This window comes from Panthera onca, chromosome C2 (assembly GCF_046562875.1).
Source record: "Panthera onca isolate mPanOnc1 chromosome C2, mPanOnc1 haplotype 2, whole genome shotgun sequence".
Taxonomy (NCBI): domain Eukaryota; kingdom Metazoa; phylum Chordata; class Mammalia; order Carnivora; family Felidae; genus Panthera; species Panthera onca.
In genome coordinates this window covers 116,627,295-116,639,500 of record NC_138347.1, presented here as the reverse complement: position 1 = coordinate 116,639,500, position 12,206 = coordinate 116,627,295, and the positions used below count along the sequence as shown (strand labels likewise).

General features: G+C 38.3%; 1 long non-coding RNA gene across 2 annotated transcripts in view; it reads left to right on the top strand.

The window, feature by feature from the left end:
* Positions 1-12,206, top strand: part of LOC144617375 (uncharacterized) — a 95,196-nt gene that overhangs the window by 24,730 nt on the left and 58,260 nt on the right. The gene's annotated exons all lie outside the window — the stretch shown is intronic.

Sequence of the window (12,206 nt, the reverse complement as noted above, 5' to 3'; positions counted from 1 at the left end):
TAATCTCTACACCCAACTTGGGGCTTGAACTCACAACCCTAAGATCAAGAGTGTCATGCTCCACCGACTGAGTCAGCCAGGCGCCTGGCTTACATTATCTTAATGCACTAATGTAAAAAAATATTCTTTTAGCTTTTATCACATGGAGAATAAAAAAATGAAGAAAATAATTATAATATTAAATAAGTGATCTTGTTAAGTAGATAAATAGAATATTGCATACATTGTTGCTCAGTGTAGATAATGTGATAAGGTTTCCAGACCTGGATAAGAAGGTCACAATCTCTATTAGCACATAAAATGCAAAGTAGCCAGTTCCCTGAGAATTTTATTTAGGTGATATTTAGGCAACGCTGAACCAACACAAACTGAAACCTTAAGTCAAACTTCTAGGCTCTTATAGCCATCAACATGGAGCACACACTCTCTGCTAACCCCTGGTACCTAAGCATACTGGATTTTCTTTCTGGTTGTAAGAGAATGGAAATTTTAGATGTCTACATTGACTACTTGATTATACTGTTGTATAATAAAAATAGTGACAACTGAGATTTGGTTTGTGGCAGCTTCTCTTGCTCATTCACTCCTGTTTTGAAAAAGATACTGCGATCCCCATTTGGTGGATGGGCTCCTGAGGCTGAGAGAGATTAAATATTTTGTCAGATTTCAAATAGCCAGTGAAGTGGGGGGGCTGGGATTTGGAAGTAGGTACTTCAATATGGGTCTTAGGCACTTTGTCTCCACTTGTTAGGACCAAAACATAACATGGCTGTCACCCTAAGCACTGCTCTGTTCACTCATTCTAGGCATGCAACGTCCATGATAGTCTTCAGCTATGGGCACTGTAGAGTGGACATGGAGTCACCATGTTTGGAATCTCCCGACAGCTCCTCTGTGCTGGTCTTGCTCCTATAGACTTCCTTTGGTCAGCACTATTGTTTTTTTCATCCATTACCCAAAGAGATGAAAGGACCAGTAGAAGATTACACAGCTGTTAAATGATAGTGTTCGGTAACTCATCACAAGAAGCACAAATCATTTTGTTACACACTCAACAATATTTTCTTTGGAGTATATGGGAGAAATGTGGTATAATGGAAAAAAGCATCAATTTTGGAGCCAGAAAGACCTGGTTTAAAATCTAAATTCTATCAGTTACTAGGAAGTGTGTACTTGAGTGAATCACTCGACCGCTCTAAACCTTGGTTTTCATCTCTATAAAAGATTGATAAGAATATCTGTTCTAGTTATTCTGTTTGTCTGGTATGTGCAGAACAGCATCCTCTCCTCCCATATACTCCTGTTTCCTCCCATTTGAAAGCTACAATAACTCTGCTGACTCATATTTCAGTAAGTTGAAGCATAGAACTAAAACAACAAGATTTATTTTGCATTCTTTGATTTAGTTTAATTGGACTGAATTGTAGCCAGTAAATTCTTTATTCTCATGTGCAGTTCACTGAATCAATTGACTGATATTCATGAGCTTTCGGGAAGATATCAGTTGGCTGATATTCATGAGCTTTGGGGAAGATACCTAATAATACCGAGGTTTTAAACAACAAAATAGGGCTGGAGGAAACATTTGGAGGTGATGGATGTTTATGGCATTGATTGTGGTGACAGTTTGACGGGTGTATACTTATCTCAAAACTTATCAAGTTGTATACATTAAATGTGTGCAGTTTTTTGTTGTCAATCATAGCCTAATAAAGTGGCTAAAAAATGATTTTTTAACAAACACACCTGTAAGAATGGTGAGCGGTACATCAGGATATAATTCTACAATGCTTGATCCTAGTACACTGCCCTTAGTATTTCTTAGTAATTGTATCCCTCAAGGCATGCTTGGTGGAAGGATTAAGTTAGAATCACTGGAGATGCTGAATAAATATTCAGATACCTGGGTCTTCCTTAGGAGCTATTGAATCAGAATCTCTGGAGGAGACAACAAAGAATCAACATCATTCAAAGAAATATATTATTGTATGGATTGATTGACTTCTCTCTGCCTACATTCCACCAGATCTAAAGGTAGACTAATATTCTAGCTCCTGGGAGCTCATTGTGTAGTGCAAAATCCAGAAACACAAATTACAAAACAACACGATAAAGATTAAAACAGAGGTATATAAAAGTGTGCTGTAAAAGCATAGAGGAGGAAGTGGCTAATTGCCCCAACCAGGTAAATCAGAGGGGATTGCTTGCCTCTCAGTCATGACAGTTGAGTTGGGTTTTAAAGGATGAGTAGAGTTTCACTAGGGAGAGAATGGGAGTTAAAGACAGGGTACTCTAAACAAAAAGAGCTATAGATTAAAAGACACAAGTGTTTGAGGTGGATTTTGAAGGAGTACTTTTACATACTGTTCTTGGATATATAAGTTATTATAGATGTTTTGGAGGTCAGGTGGTCAGTAAATTTTAAGCTGAATTTGTACAAATATTTGACCCTGCATTTCCCCTGTTTAATATTTACTCTAGGAAGACATGCACAGATATTCACATTACAGAAGACAATTTAAATGTCACTCATCAGGGAAATAAGTCAAGTCATAGTGCCTTAACTTATTTATTTGCCAAATATTTTCTGACACTCAGTATTATTGACATTTATGAATAGTTACCCTGTGCCGGGCACTATCCTAGGCACTGGAGATAAAAGCATTGAACAAAGAGACAAAAATATATACCTTCAGGGAGCTTGTGTTATAGTAGACAGAGATAGGCAAACAACACAAATTTAAAAACTAAAGTATTGGGAAGTTGCAATACTTATGGAGAAAAGAAAGCAGGTCATGAGATAGAAAGTGTGGGGCCAGAGTTGGGACATGGGAAGGATGGTTTGTAATTTTAAATACTGTGATCAGAGAGCCTTCAGTGAAAAGGTCATATTTGAACCGGTACCTGAAAGTATATGAGGGAGGGAAACATGTGGATGTTTGGAGCATCTAGTTAGGGTTCTAATAAGTGCAACAATCCTTCAGTGAAAGCATGCCTGATGGTTCATGGAATAGCAAGGAGGCCATATAACTCTCTTGGAAGAGAATGATTGAGAATAGACTAGTATGAAGTGAGGTCAGAAGTAGGGGTGATTTTGTAGGTAGGTCTGGTGGCTGTAGTGAGGACTCTGCCTTCGACTCTGAATGAGAGGAGCCATTGTGCCATTGCAGGGTTTCAAATAGAAGAGTGAGAAGGTCTGCTTTGTATTTGATAAGGATCTTGCTAATGCTGTGTGGAGAACAGACTAAGGGAGGCAAGGGTGGAAGCAGGGAAATCAGTTTGGAGGCTATTACAATCATCTAAATGAGAATGATTGTATCTGTGACCAGAGCTGGAGTTGTTGATGTAGTGAGAGTTGTTTGGATGTGTATGTAGGGAAGATACGGTCACCAGAATTTCCTGATCGATAGGATATGGGGTGAGAGATACAGAAAGGAGTCAGACTCTATGGCCATACCACCCTGAATGCGCCCTATGTCGTGTGATCTCGGAAGCTAAGCAGGGTCGGGCCTGGTTAGTACTTGGATGGGAGAAAGGAGTCCAAGAGGATTCGAAGGGCTTTAGCCTTATCAGCTAGAAGGAGAGTAGGACGAGTGGCTGTGCTGGGGGAAGGCCAAGAGTATAGGTTTTGACACGCTAGCTCTGAGGTATCTCCTAGACATCCAGCTAGGGACGGAGAGTACACAGTTCTATATGCGAGTCAGAATTTGGTGGTGAGGTACAGCTCAGAGACAGAAACGTGAGAGCTGCATGTGAATGGTATTTAAAGGCATGAGATGGAGGAGATCCCTACACATTTCAGAATTTGGAATAATATTCAGAAATTAAGAAAAATAAGGAAAACAATAGCACTGATAATAGTAAGCCAACACACATAGAGTTTATGCCATGTATCAAGCACTGTTCTAAAGGATTTGCGTTTAAACCTCACAAAACCCTATGAGGGAGGTAATATTATTATCTCCATCTGCCAGATGGGAAAACTGAGGCAGGGAGGAGGTTAAATAACTTGTCTGAAGTCACACAAGTGATAAAGGGGCAGAGTTGGGATTTGACTCTATGCTGTTCTTAACCACAAACAAGATTAAGTAAAAACACCTTTCGGAATAATGTTATCAGCATGATATAAATATGAAGGCCTCAAATGCCATCATTTATCTCTCCATATGAATATCTATGAAAATAATTGCAGAGGAAATATCTGGATGTGTACCCATAAAACAGGAATTAAAGATTTGGGAGGCCAAGGAGACCTCAAATTCATTAGCAGTAATAGTTACATCTTTGGGGAAATAAAGAACCAGTTAGATATGCCTCAGTTTCTTGATACATAAATAGGATTTGTTCCTACCTTCTTTATCACTCTTGAACCTAAGTAAATTCTTACCTCAATAGGCTTTTTGGATGTAATTTAGAAAAATAATGCTGAAGGATACTGATGGAGGTCAGTAACTATCAAACCAATAAGTCTCATGTCTCGTATATAATTTTACTACAAGAAAATTCCATGAAAGCAAATTTGTGTAAGGGTGTCATCACTCGCTACCTACTCACCTGCATAAGGTATAAAGAATTTTCACAAATGGATTTTTGGATGTCACTCCAATATGCTCTATTGTGCTAATATTTAAAATATCTTTTGAAGGGAAATACTAATTCAATCAAAGGATACTCTACGGCTTAAAAACCTTGCCCATGCAAATATCCTTGATTATTAATTCATTGAAGCATAAATAAAATATAAGTTAAATTAATTTTGACTTTGCATTCAGTTTCATCTTAAGGCCACATTCTGCCCTTTTGCATCCCAGCTGATGTCCCTGGGAAAGGTTTGCAGCTGTTTCCATAACCAGTGCTATAATGACTCACCTGCCAGTCCAGCACTGCACTCCTTGTGAGAGCCCAATGGCAGGATATTGATTTCTTTAAAGGCTATTAGCATTCTCAATGATGAGGGTGTGAAGGATAAAGCAAAGGGAGATGGGAAGAAAAAACGTTAGAAACGTTCAGATAAGTCTTCCAAATGGAAGTGCATAGCGAAGTTAATCGGCTAGTTATCTGACCTCTACACCTTTGCAGAATACAAGCCCCTCTGAAAATTTGCTTTGGAACAAAGTTTCTGTGAAATTTGGCACCTTCTGCTCCAGGTTAGAAATACTAGGTACCGTTTTCCACCCCTGTTTTCCTTCTAGAGAGAGTTTGGTAGTAAAATGCTTCATGAATATCCTTATGTTTGGAAAGAAAGATGATTAAAGCTTGTTTCAGCACGTGGATCTGACACTGTATGATTATGATCCAGCCATTTCTAAATCGACGAATTTATTTATTTATTTAACATGGATGCTAAGCACTAGGATAGATGCTGGGTATGTGAAGGTTAGTAAGTCCAGATCCTTGCCATCAAGGCACACATAATCGTGGCTGAGTAGGGAGAAACACAACATACATGGCTATCCATTCTCAATGGGATAAATGTTGCTCTAGCATAAACTGCAATGGAAAACTCTGAAGGTGGTGATGACTAACTCTCCTTTGTGCAGGGAGCACAGTTGGGAAAAGGAGCTGACAGTTGAGCTAAGCTTTGAGACCATAAAGATTTTAAGCATGGGTATGATCAGAGCTGTGTAGGATATCTAAAGAGTTGGCCATCTGTGTCAGCAAGATGGCTGTGGTTGATGTGTTGAGGAGAAATAAAACCGTTGAGAGATTGAAGCATGTGACTGTTATAAAGCTATAGTTAAGAGGTGACACAGTGCCGGACTTGGGCAGCGTAGGGAAAGGAAGGCACGGAGAGGTATGAATAGGTAAGAGATTTTGGAGATACATTTCGTGGGACATGGCAAACAGTTGATAGTGGTAGTTGAGGGAGAAAGGAAGGTGGAGAAGGAAGAAACAAGATTTACTCTCAAGTACCTAGTAGAGATTACCAGAAGGGTTTTTTTTTTTTTTGCAAGGAGCTATTGAGGGGAGTGATTATAGGTTCAGTTTTGTGCATATAGAATTTGGGTTTTCAGCAGATTATTCAAGTGGAAATGTCGTGTAGGGGGTTCAAAGGATATGTTTGCAACTCAGGAGAGGAGAGACAGTTCTGGAATTAGTTATATTCGAAATCATTAGTACACAGGTGATGGCTGAGGCCTCTTTGGCTGACATTCTTCAGAGAGTGGCTCTTTTTGATTCCCTCTGTGAGTCTCATTTTCTGAAGTTCAATTACTCATGTTCACTAAGTCTGCTTTTCAATCAATAAAAGTGGAACAGTAGTAGTACCTACACTATGAGTTTTTGGTGACAAGATTGATAAGACAGAGCATGCAAAGCCTCGTGCCTAGAACCTGTAAGACTTCAATCCATGTTAGCTGTTATTGTGGTGGTTGTTTTTATTTGCTTAAGAGCAGACACGTTTAACCGACTGAGCCACCACCCAGGTGCCCTATGGTAAAAATTGGCAGAGATAGGGAGGGAGAATGAAGATACAAGAAACAGATGGAAGAAATAGGAGACAGGGCCAGGAGGCTTAGTGGACATGTCCCTAGATTATCACCGGGAGTGTAGGACACATGGTTGGGGGCTTCAAGGACATGGTAAAGATTTACAGATTCAGTGGGGATTGAGAAAAGAGGCTATCCTGGTGTCTTTCTTTGTTGATCAGTCTTTAAGGTCCTACTGATTTTACCAGAACCTGGATTTACTTCTTTGTTAATATCTTTTCAGTCAGATACTCTATTCATGCTCTGTATCCCAGTCTAGTTTCTAAAACCCCAACCACTGGTACCTTTAAAAGATACATATTCTGATACATGCCCAGTTAAATATTTCTGATGTCTCTTCATTGCCTACAAGATGAAAAAAATCTTGATCCCTTAATACGCTCCTTAATTCTTATTCATTGTTCTTAATATGCCTAAGGTTGCAGTAATTCTGAACTGAGACCTGCTCGTCCATGAGGTTGACCACGTGCTGTAGTGTGCAAAAATAGCACTTTTGAGAGTATAAGTGGGTGCTACTAAATTATGTCAGGACAATAGATAAAAACTGGATCGTAGTGTCTATCATCCCCTTGATTTCTCACATTTGTGTCTTACTTGTGTCTACAGTTCACTTTTCTTGGAACGTCCTGCCATCAGTTTCATTCTCTCCCTAGTGAAATCCTACCCATCTCACAAAACCCAACATAACCACCAGGTGCCGGACGTAATCAATCCCCTCTGGTTTCTCTGGCTGGCTCAATTAGCCATTTTCTCCTCTATGCATTCATAGAATAGAACATTTTATGTACCCCTGCTTTAGCCTTTATCATGTTGTTTTGTAACCTGTTTGCTTGTCTATCTGCCCTTTCCAATATACGGTGAGCTCCCAGAATCCAGAATATTGGTGTATACTTTGCACTTGGTACGATGTGTCAGGCCCTTAGAAGTCATTCAATAATAAAATCATGTATTCTCTTTAAATGTCATTATCATATGTATCAATTTCCCTATTATATGATAAACTCATGGAGACTTTGCTTTCGGTTTATCTTTTTATCCTTTTCAGTACTATCACATTTTCTCGTAAGGAAAGGTCCCAAGCTGTATTTGATGAATGAAAGAATAAAAAGGCACTGAAAAATACACTTAAGTTTCAGGCTATTAGTATATAATTCTGCAAACCTGTCCTTGAAAGAATATAGTATTTTATACAATTCTTTCTTGTTAAATAATTTCAACATAAGTTTGCAGCCTTGGGTTAATTTCCAAAGAGATTATTTTGTGGGCAATGGTGATTTGAATCTCATAATATGTTTAATGCTTGGACAAGCAAATCCTTTAGCATCAGTCAAATTTAAATATGCAATTTCCTCTTATTTCATTCTCTGAATATGAAGTGCAGCAACCTTTATCATAGGACTGATCCAGGTTCCTGTGCTGGGCTTTATTGTTTGTGTATGGAGAGGTCATGGAGAGCTTTCTGTGAAAAAAATTGCATAATTATAATATTCCTAAAGGAAGAACAGATGATGTTTTGTAAACAACAGGCATATTAGTTCCTTTCCACAAATTGTCTTCCAGGCAGAAGCCCCTGCCTTCTGATGGGAGAGAGAAATTGCTTGGGTATCTGCCTGAATGTTTGGGAGCTTCCAAATGTTTTCTGATGGTGTTTGTGGGGTTAGCCTTTTAGCTAAGCTGCTCTTTTACTAGTTGTGGTATTGAGATAAGAGAAAAAAACCCACACGCACAAGGCAGGGTTTTTATATTGAGGCAGGTCCTGTCAGAATCTTCAAACTATTTAAATTGGTTGTTAAGTGACACTTTATTACTTGAAGTAATTGAGGCTGGCAAAGACTGTAGCTGTCCCACCTGTAAGCAGGTACCACTCTGAGGTGTCAGAGACCAAGGGAATTGGGATTCTTATTATTGGTTTTATTTTTAGCTTGTGTCAGTCAGTCATGCTGACCGAGGGCTGACACCAGAGCCAGCATGTAATGAGATGTCATGATTCGTTACTTTTATGCATTCACCTTGGGGCAGTCATTATACCAAGTGAACATCTCATAGCATCTCTTCCTGTGGCTCCTATTGCCACCACTGGCTCCTGCGGTTGCTGCGGTCATCTCTCTCCCTCTCCTGCCAGTGCCTTCTCTACCCAGGGCTTTGCACCTCACTCTCCCCTGCTATTGCTGATAGCTCTTGGCTCCTGGTGGCTCAACGAATGTCTGAAGCTAAAGGCTGCTCTCCCGTTGAAGTGCTGTTTCCCAGAGCGTGCAGGAAACACTGGGAAGAGACAAACGGCCTTGTGTGTTGGCACGCTTCTGCCTCTACTTGCAGACCGTAGAGATGCGGCCCATTACAGCTGGTGAAGTGGGCGGTCGGTGAACCGCGGTGTCCTGCTGTAGAGCCATCTTTTAAGTATCATGATACTTGTAAGACTTTCCAAACAGTTATCTATAATTATTCTATGTGAGTCCCAATTGGAATGACCTCTAGTTCCTTATTCGGTGCTTTGAAGGTTAGCAATAAAACACTTCCAATGAAAATAACCCTGGGAAGAAAATAAATGCCATGGTGCTGGAGGACAATTCTCTTGTCCATCCAGAGTGGAGTGAATACATAAATGGTTTTTGGTAATCCCAAATGGTGTTGCCATGAAAATTCTTGTCCTCGTCTTTTAGTGAGTACATATGTCCACATTTTTGGTTGGAATTTCCCTGGAGTGGAATTGTTGCACCAGACGGGATACGTGTGTTCAGCTTTAGCGGATACTTCATTTCTCATTTAACTTCCTACCGTTAAATATTTTTATTTATTACTGCATAGTTTTCCAAACTAATTTTTAATAGTTACACAATATTTCAGCAAAGTGGTTATAATTCGGTTTACTTAATCCTTTCCTTACCGGTTTCAATGTTTTGCTGGTTTACAATCTCAGAAATCCTTAAAAAAAGAGTTTATAAATCTTTATTAATTTTGGTTATAAGTCTTTTTGCTTTATATGTGGAATGCCTAAATGACATCTTAGAGATGATAGTCACAGCATACATATGCCCTTACCATCTCATTTGAACCAGGCATTGAAACAGATGCTGTATTTATGGGGATAAAGCAAACGTGTTCTTAAGCGCTCAGAAAAACTCATCACCTTGTGGCTGGATTAGAATCATTCTTCCTCTCACTATCCCCCCACCCTCTCCTCCCTACTGCCCCATCCCTCTTTTTCTCAATTTTTTAAAAAACACAACTCATAGAATACTCTACACTTGGCATTATACCTTGCTATTTTTAATTTAGCGATAGATTTGTCTATTTTTCCTGTCAGTACATACAGATTTGCCTCAGTTTTCTTAATGACTTACGCCACTTTAATTCGTTGAATTACCAATTAGCATAGTACTCAAATAAAGATACCAAAATTGAGCTTGATAAATCAATAATCAGAAACAAGCCATAATCTATAGATTTTGGTAGAATTTTCCCCTGTAGAAGAAGCTTTTTAGGCAGCAAGCTCTATTTTCAGCAAACATGACTTTACATATATAATTCATCCTTACAAAAAGGCACAAAATTAACCATTTAATTTATTCAATTTTTCAGTGACTGGTAGCTTCACTGTTTATTTCTTTCAACAAATGGGGGAACTAAAAATTCTGGTGTATTATTCAATTAAACCAAAGAAACACAGCAAGTGGTATCCAAGCTGGGATTACAGTTCAGGGGCTCTCCTGGTTTCATGGACTGCTTATTAAGTCATGTTTCAATTAGTGCATCATTTCATATTCCCTGGTGTCTCATGCAAATGCAAAATGTTTAAGTTAAGGAGATAATGTTTTTAAGAACTCCAAATTGCATTTGAGCATAAATTCCAGGAAGCAGCCTCACCTTCAAAATAAAAAAGGATTTTATAATAGGGTCATGCAGTTAGATGTTTAGGGTCTGAATGACTGCATTTTTTTCCCTCTTTCCTCAGGGCATTTGGAAGTGGCCCCGAAGCACAGATGCATAGCTCATTGTATGAAAAACTAAGCTATGATCAAACTGGCTTGGAGTGTGTCTCAGATTTAGAAGCAATATGTTTTCCTTTCCCTCTGTCATTCTTTGTTGGGCTTATTAGGTAAACCTTTCTATAGTCCTAGAATCTAAGTCAATGCCATGTACATCGTAGGTACCTTGTAAATACTTTATCAAATTGGCTTTTGCTTCACTTATTTCTGTTTACATTTTTTTGTTTCTAAGTTTTTATCCCTTCAACATCCATTGGCATATTTTTCAAAATCAGTTATAAAAAGCATAATATTTCAAGACAAATAAGATACTTAACATTTAAATCAATAGAAAAATGTGTTCAATACTTAAATGTTGACATGACTGGATAGGGAAACATTGGTATGACCTCAGTATAATTTGTGTAGCTATTGATTTAAATAAGCAAAAAATAGGAACATGTGGAAGTAAAGATTTTCTGATACATCCACAAGCAATATATATACACATGATATACAATGTAGTCTGGTAATCTGAAATGTACATAGTATGCTGATGCGCAATTTTATAATTTCTGTTATAAATGATTATATCCTGCTGCTAAGAGCAAAAGCATACTAAAATCAGTTTTCTATGCTTTCCTAATCATGGGATGCATAGCAGCATACTCACATCCCCAATACTTACATTATGTTAGAGGATAAGACAGTGTTCAGATACCAGACACACACACACACGCACGCACACACACACACACACACACACACACACACACACTTCTTTTAAAAACAATGACAACAGCCAAGTAGCTTTATTATTTCATTTGTCAACCAGTGGAATGTTTTTATTAAAAACAAATTACTTTTTGATAAAATAAGTGATAAATTTGCTACTATGAGCTCTCTAAGGATCTGCTTTGCTTTTCCCGTGGGAAAAAGAAGCTTAAGCCACTGAATGAACTCTGGAAATACGCTACATGACAAAAAAACCACATCCTTATCATATTAATAGCATCATAGAATTTTCATGTCATTACAACAGTTAATTTCAGTATATTAAAGAGCATCTTGACTAAATTGAGACTCAGTCCTGCCAAATAAATATTTCCTTATCAGAATTAACTACTGTATATTTTTCTTTTTTTAAAAAAAAATTTTTTTTTTTAATGTTTATTTATCTTTGAGACAGAGACAGACAGAGCATGAACGAGGGAGGATCAGAGAGAGAGGGAGACACAGAACCGGAAGCAGGCTCCAGGCTCTGAGCTGTCAGCACAGAGTCCGACGCGGGGCTCGAACTCACAGACTGTGAGATCATGACCTGAGCGAAGTCGGAGGCTCAACCGACTGAGCCACCCAGGCGCCCCTAACTACTGTATATTTTTCTAATTAATCAAGAAAAATATTTTGGAAACATCAAAATGGATACATACATTATACTTATTCTCTTAACACTGATACTCTCTACCGAACAAGATTTAAATAAATAGGATCCCTCTTTTGTTTAGAGTACAGAAGGACATGGGGTGTGATAATAATGTGATGAATTTTAATATTTCAAGATTTTGAAAGGAAAGATATATGTTACTGTGTTTGTGTACCTACACATGCTCTTCATTAACAAAGTACAGCATGATAATTTTTTCCAAACTGGTATAGTTAGAACAAATATTTGTCAGGGTTAGTTTCCGAGAACAGAACCCAGTGAGCTAGTGTCAGCAGAACAAGATTTATTACAGAGCGTTAAATGGCT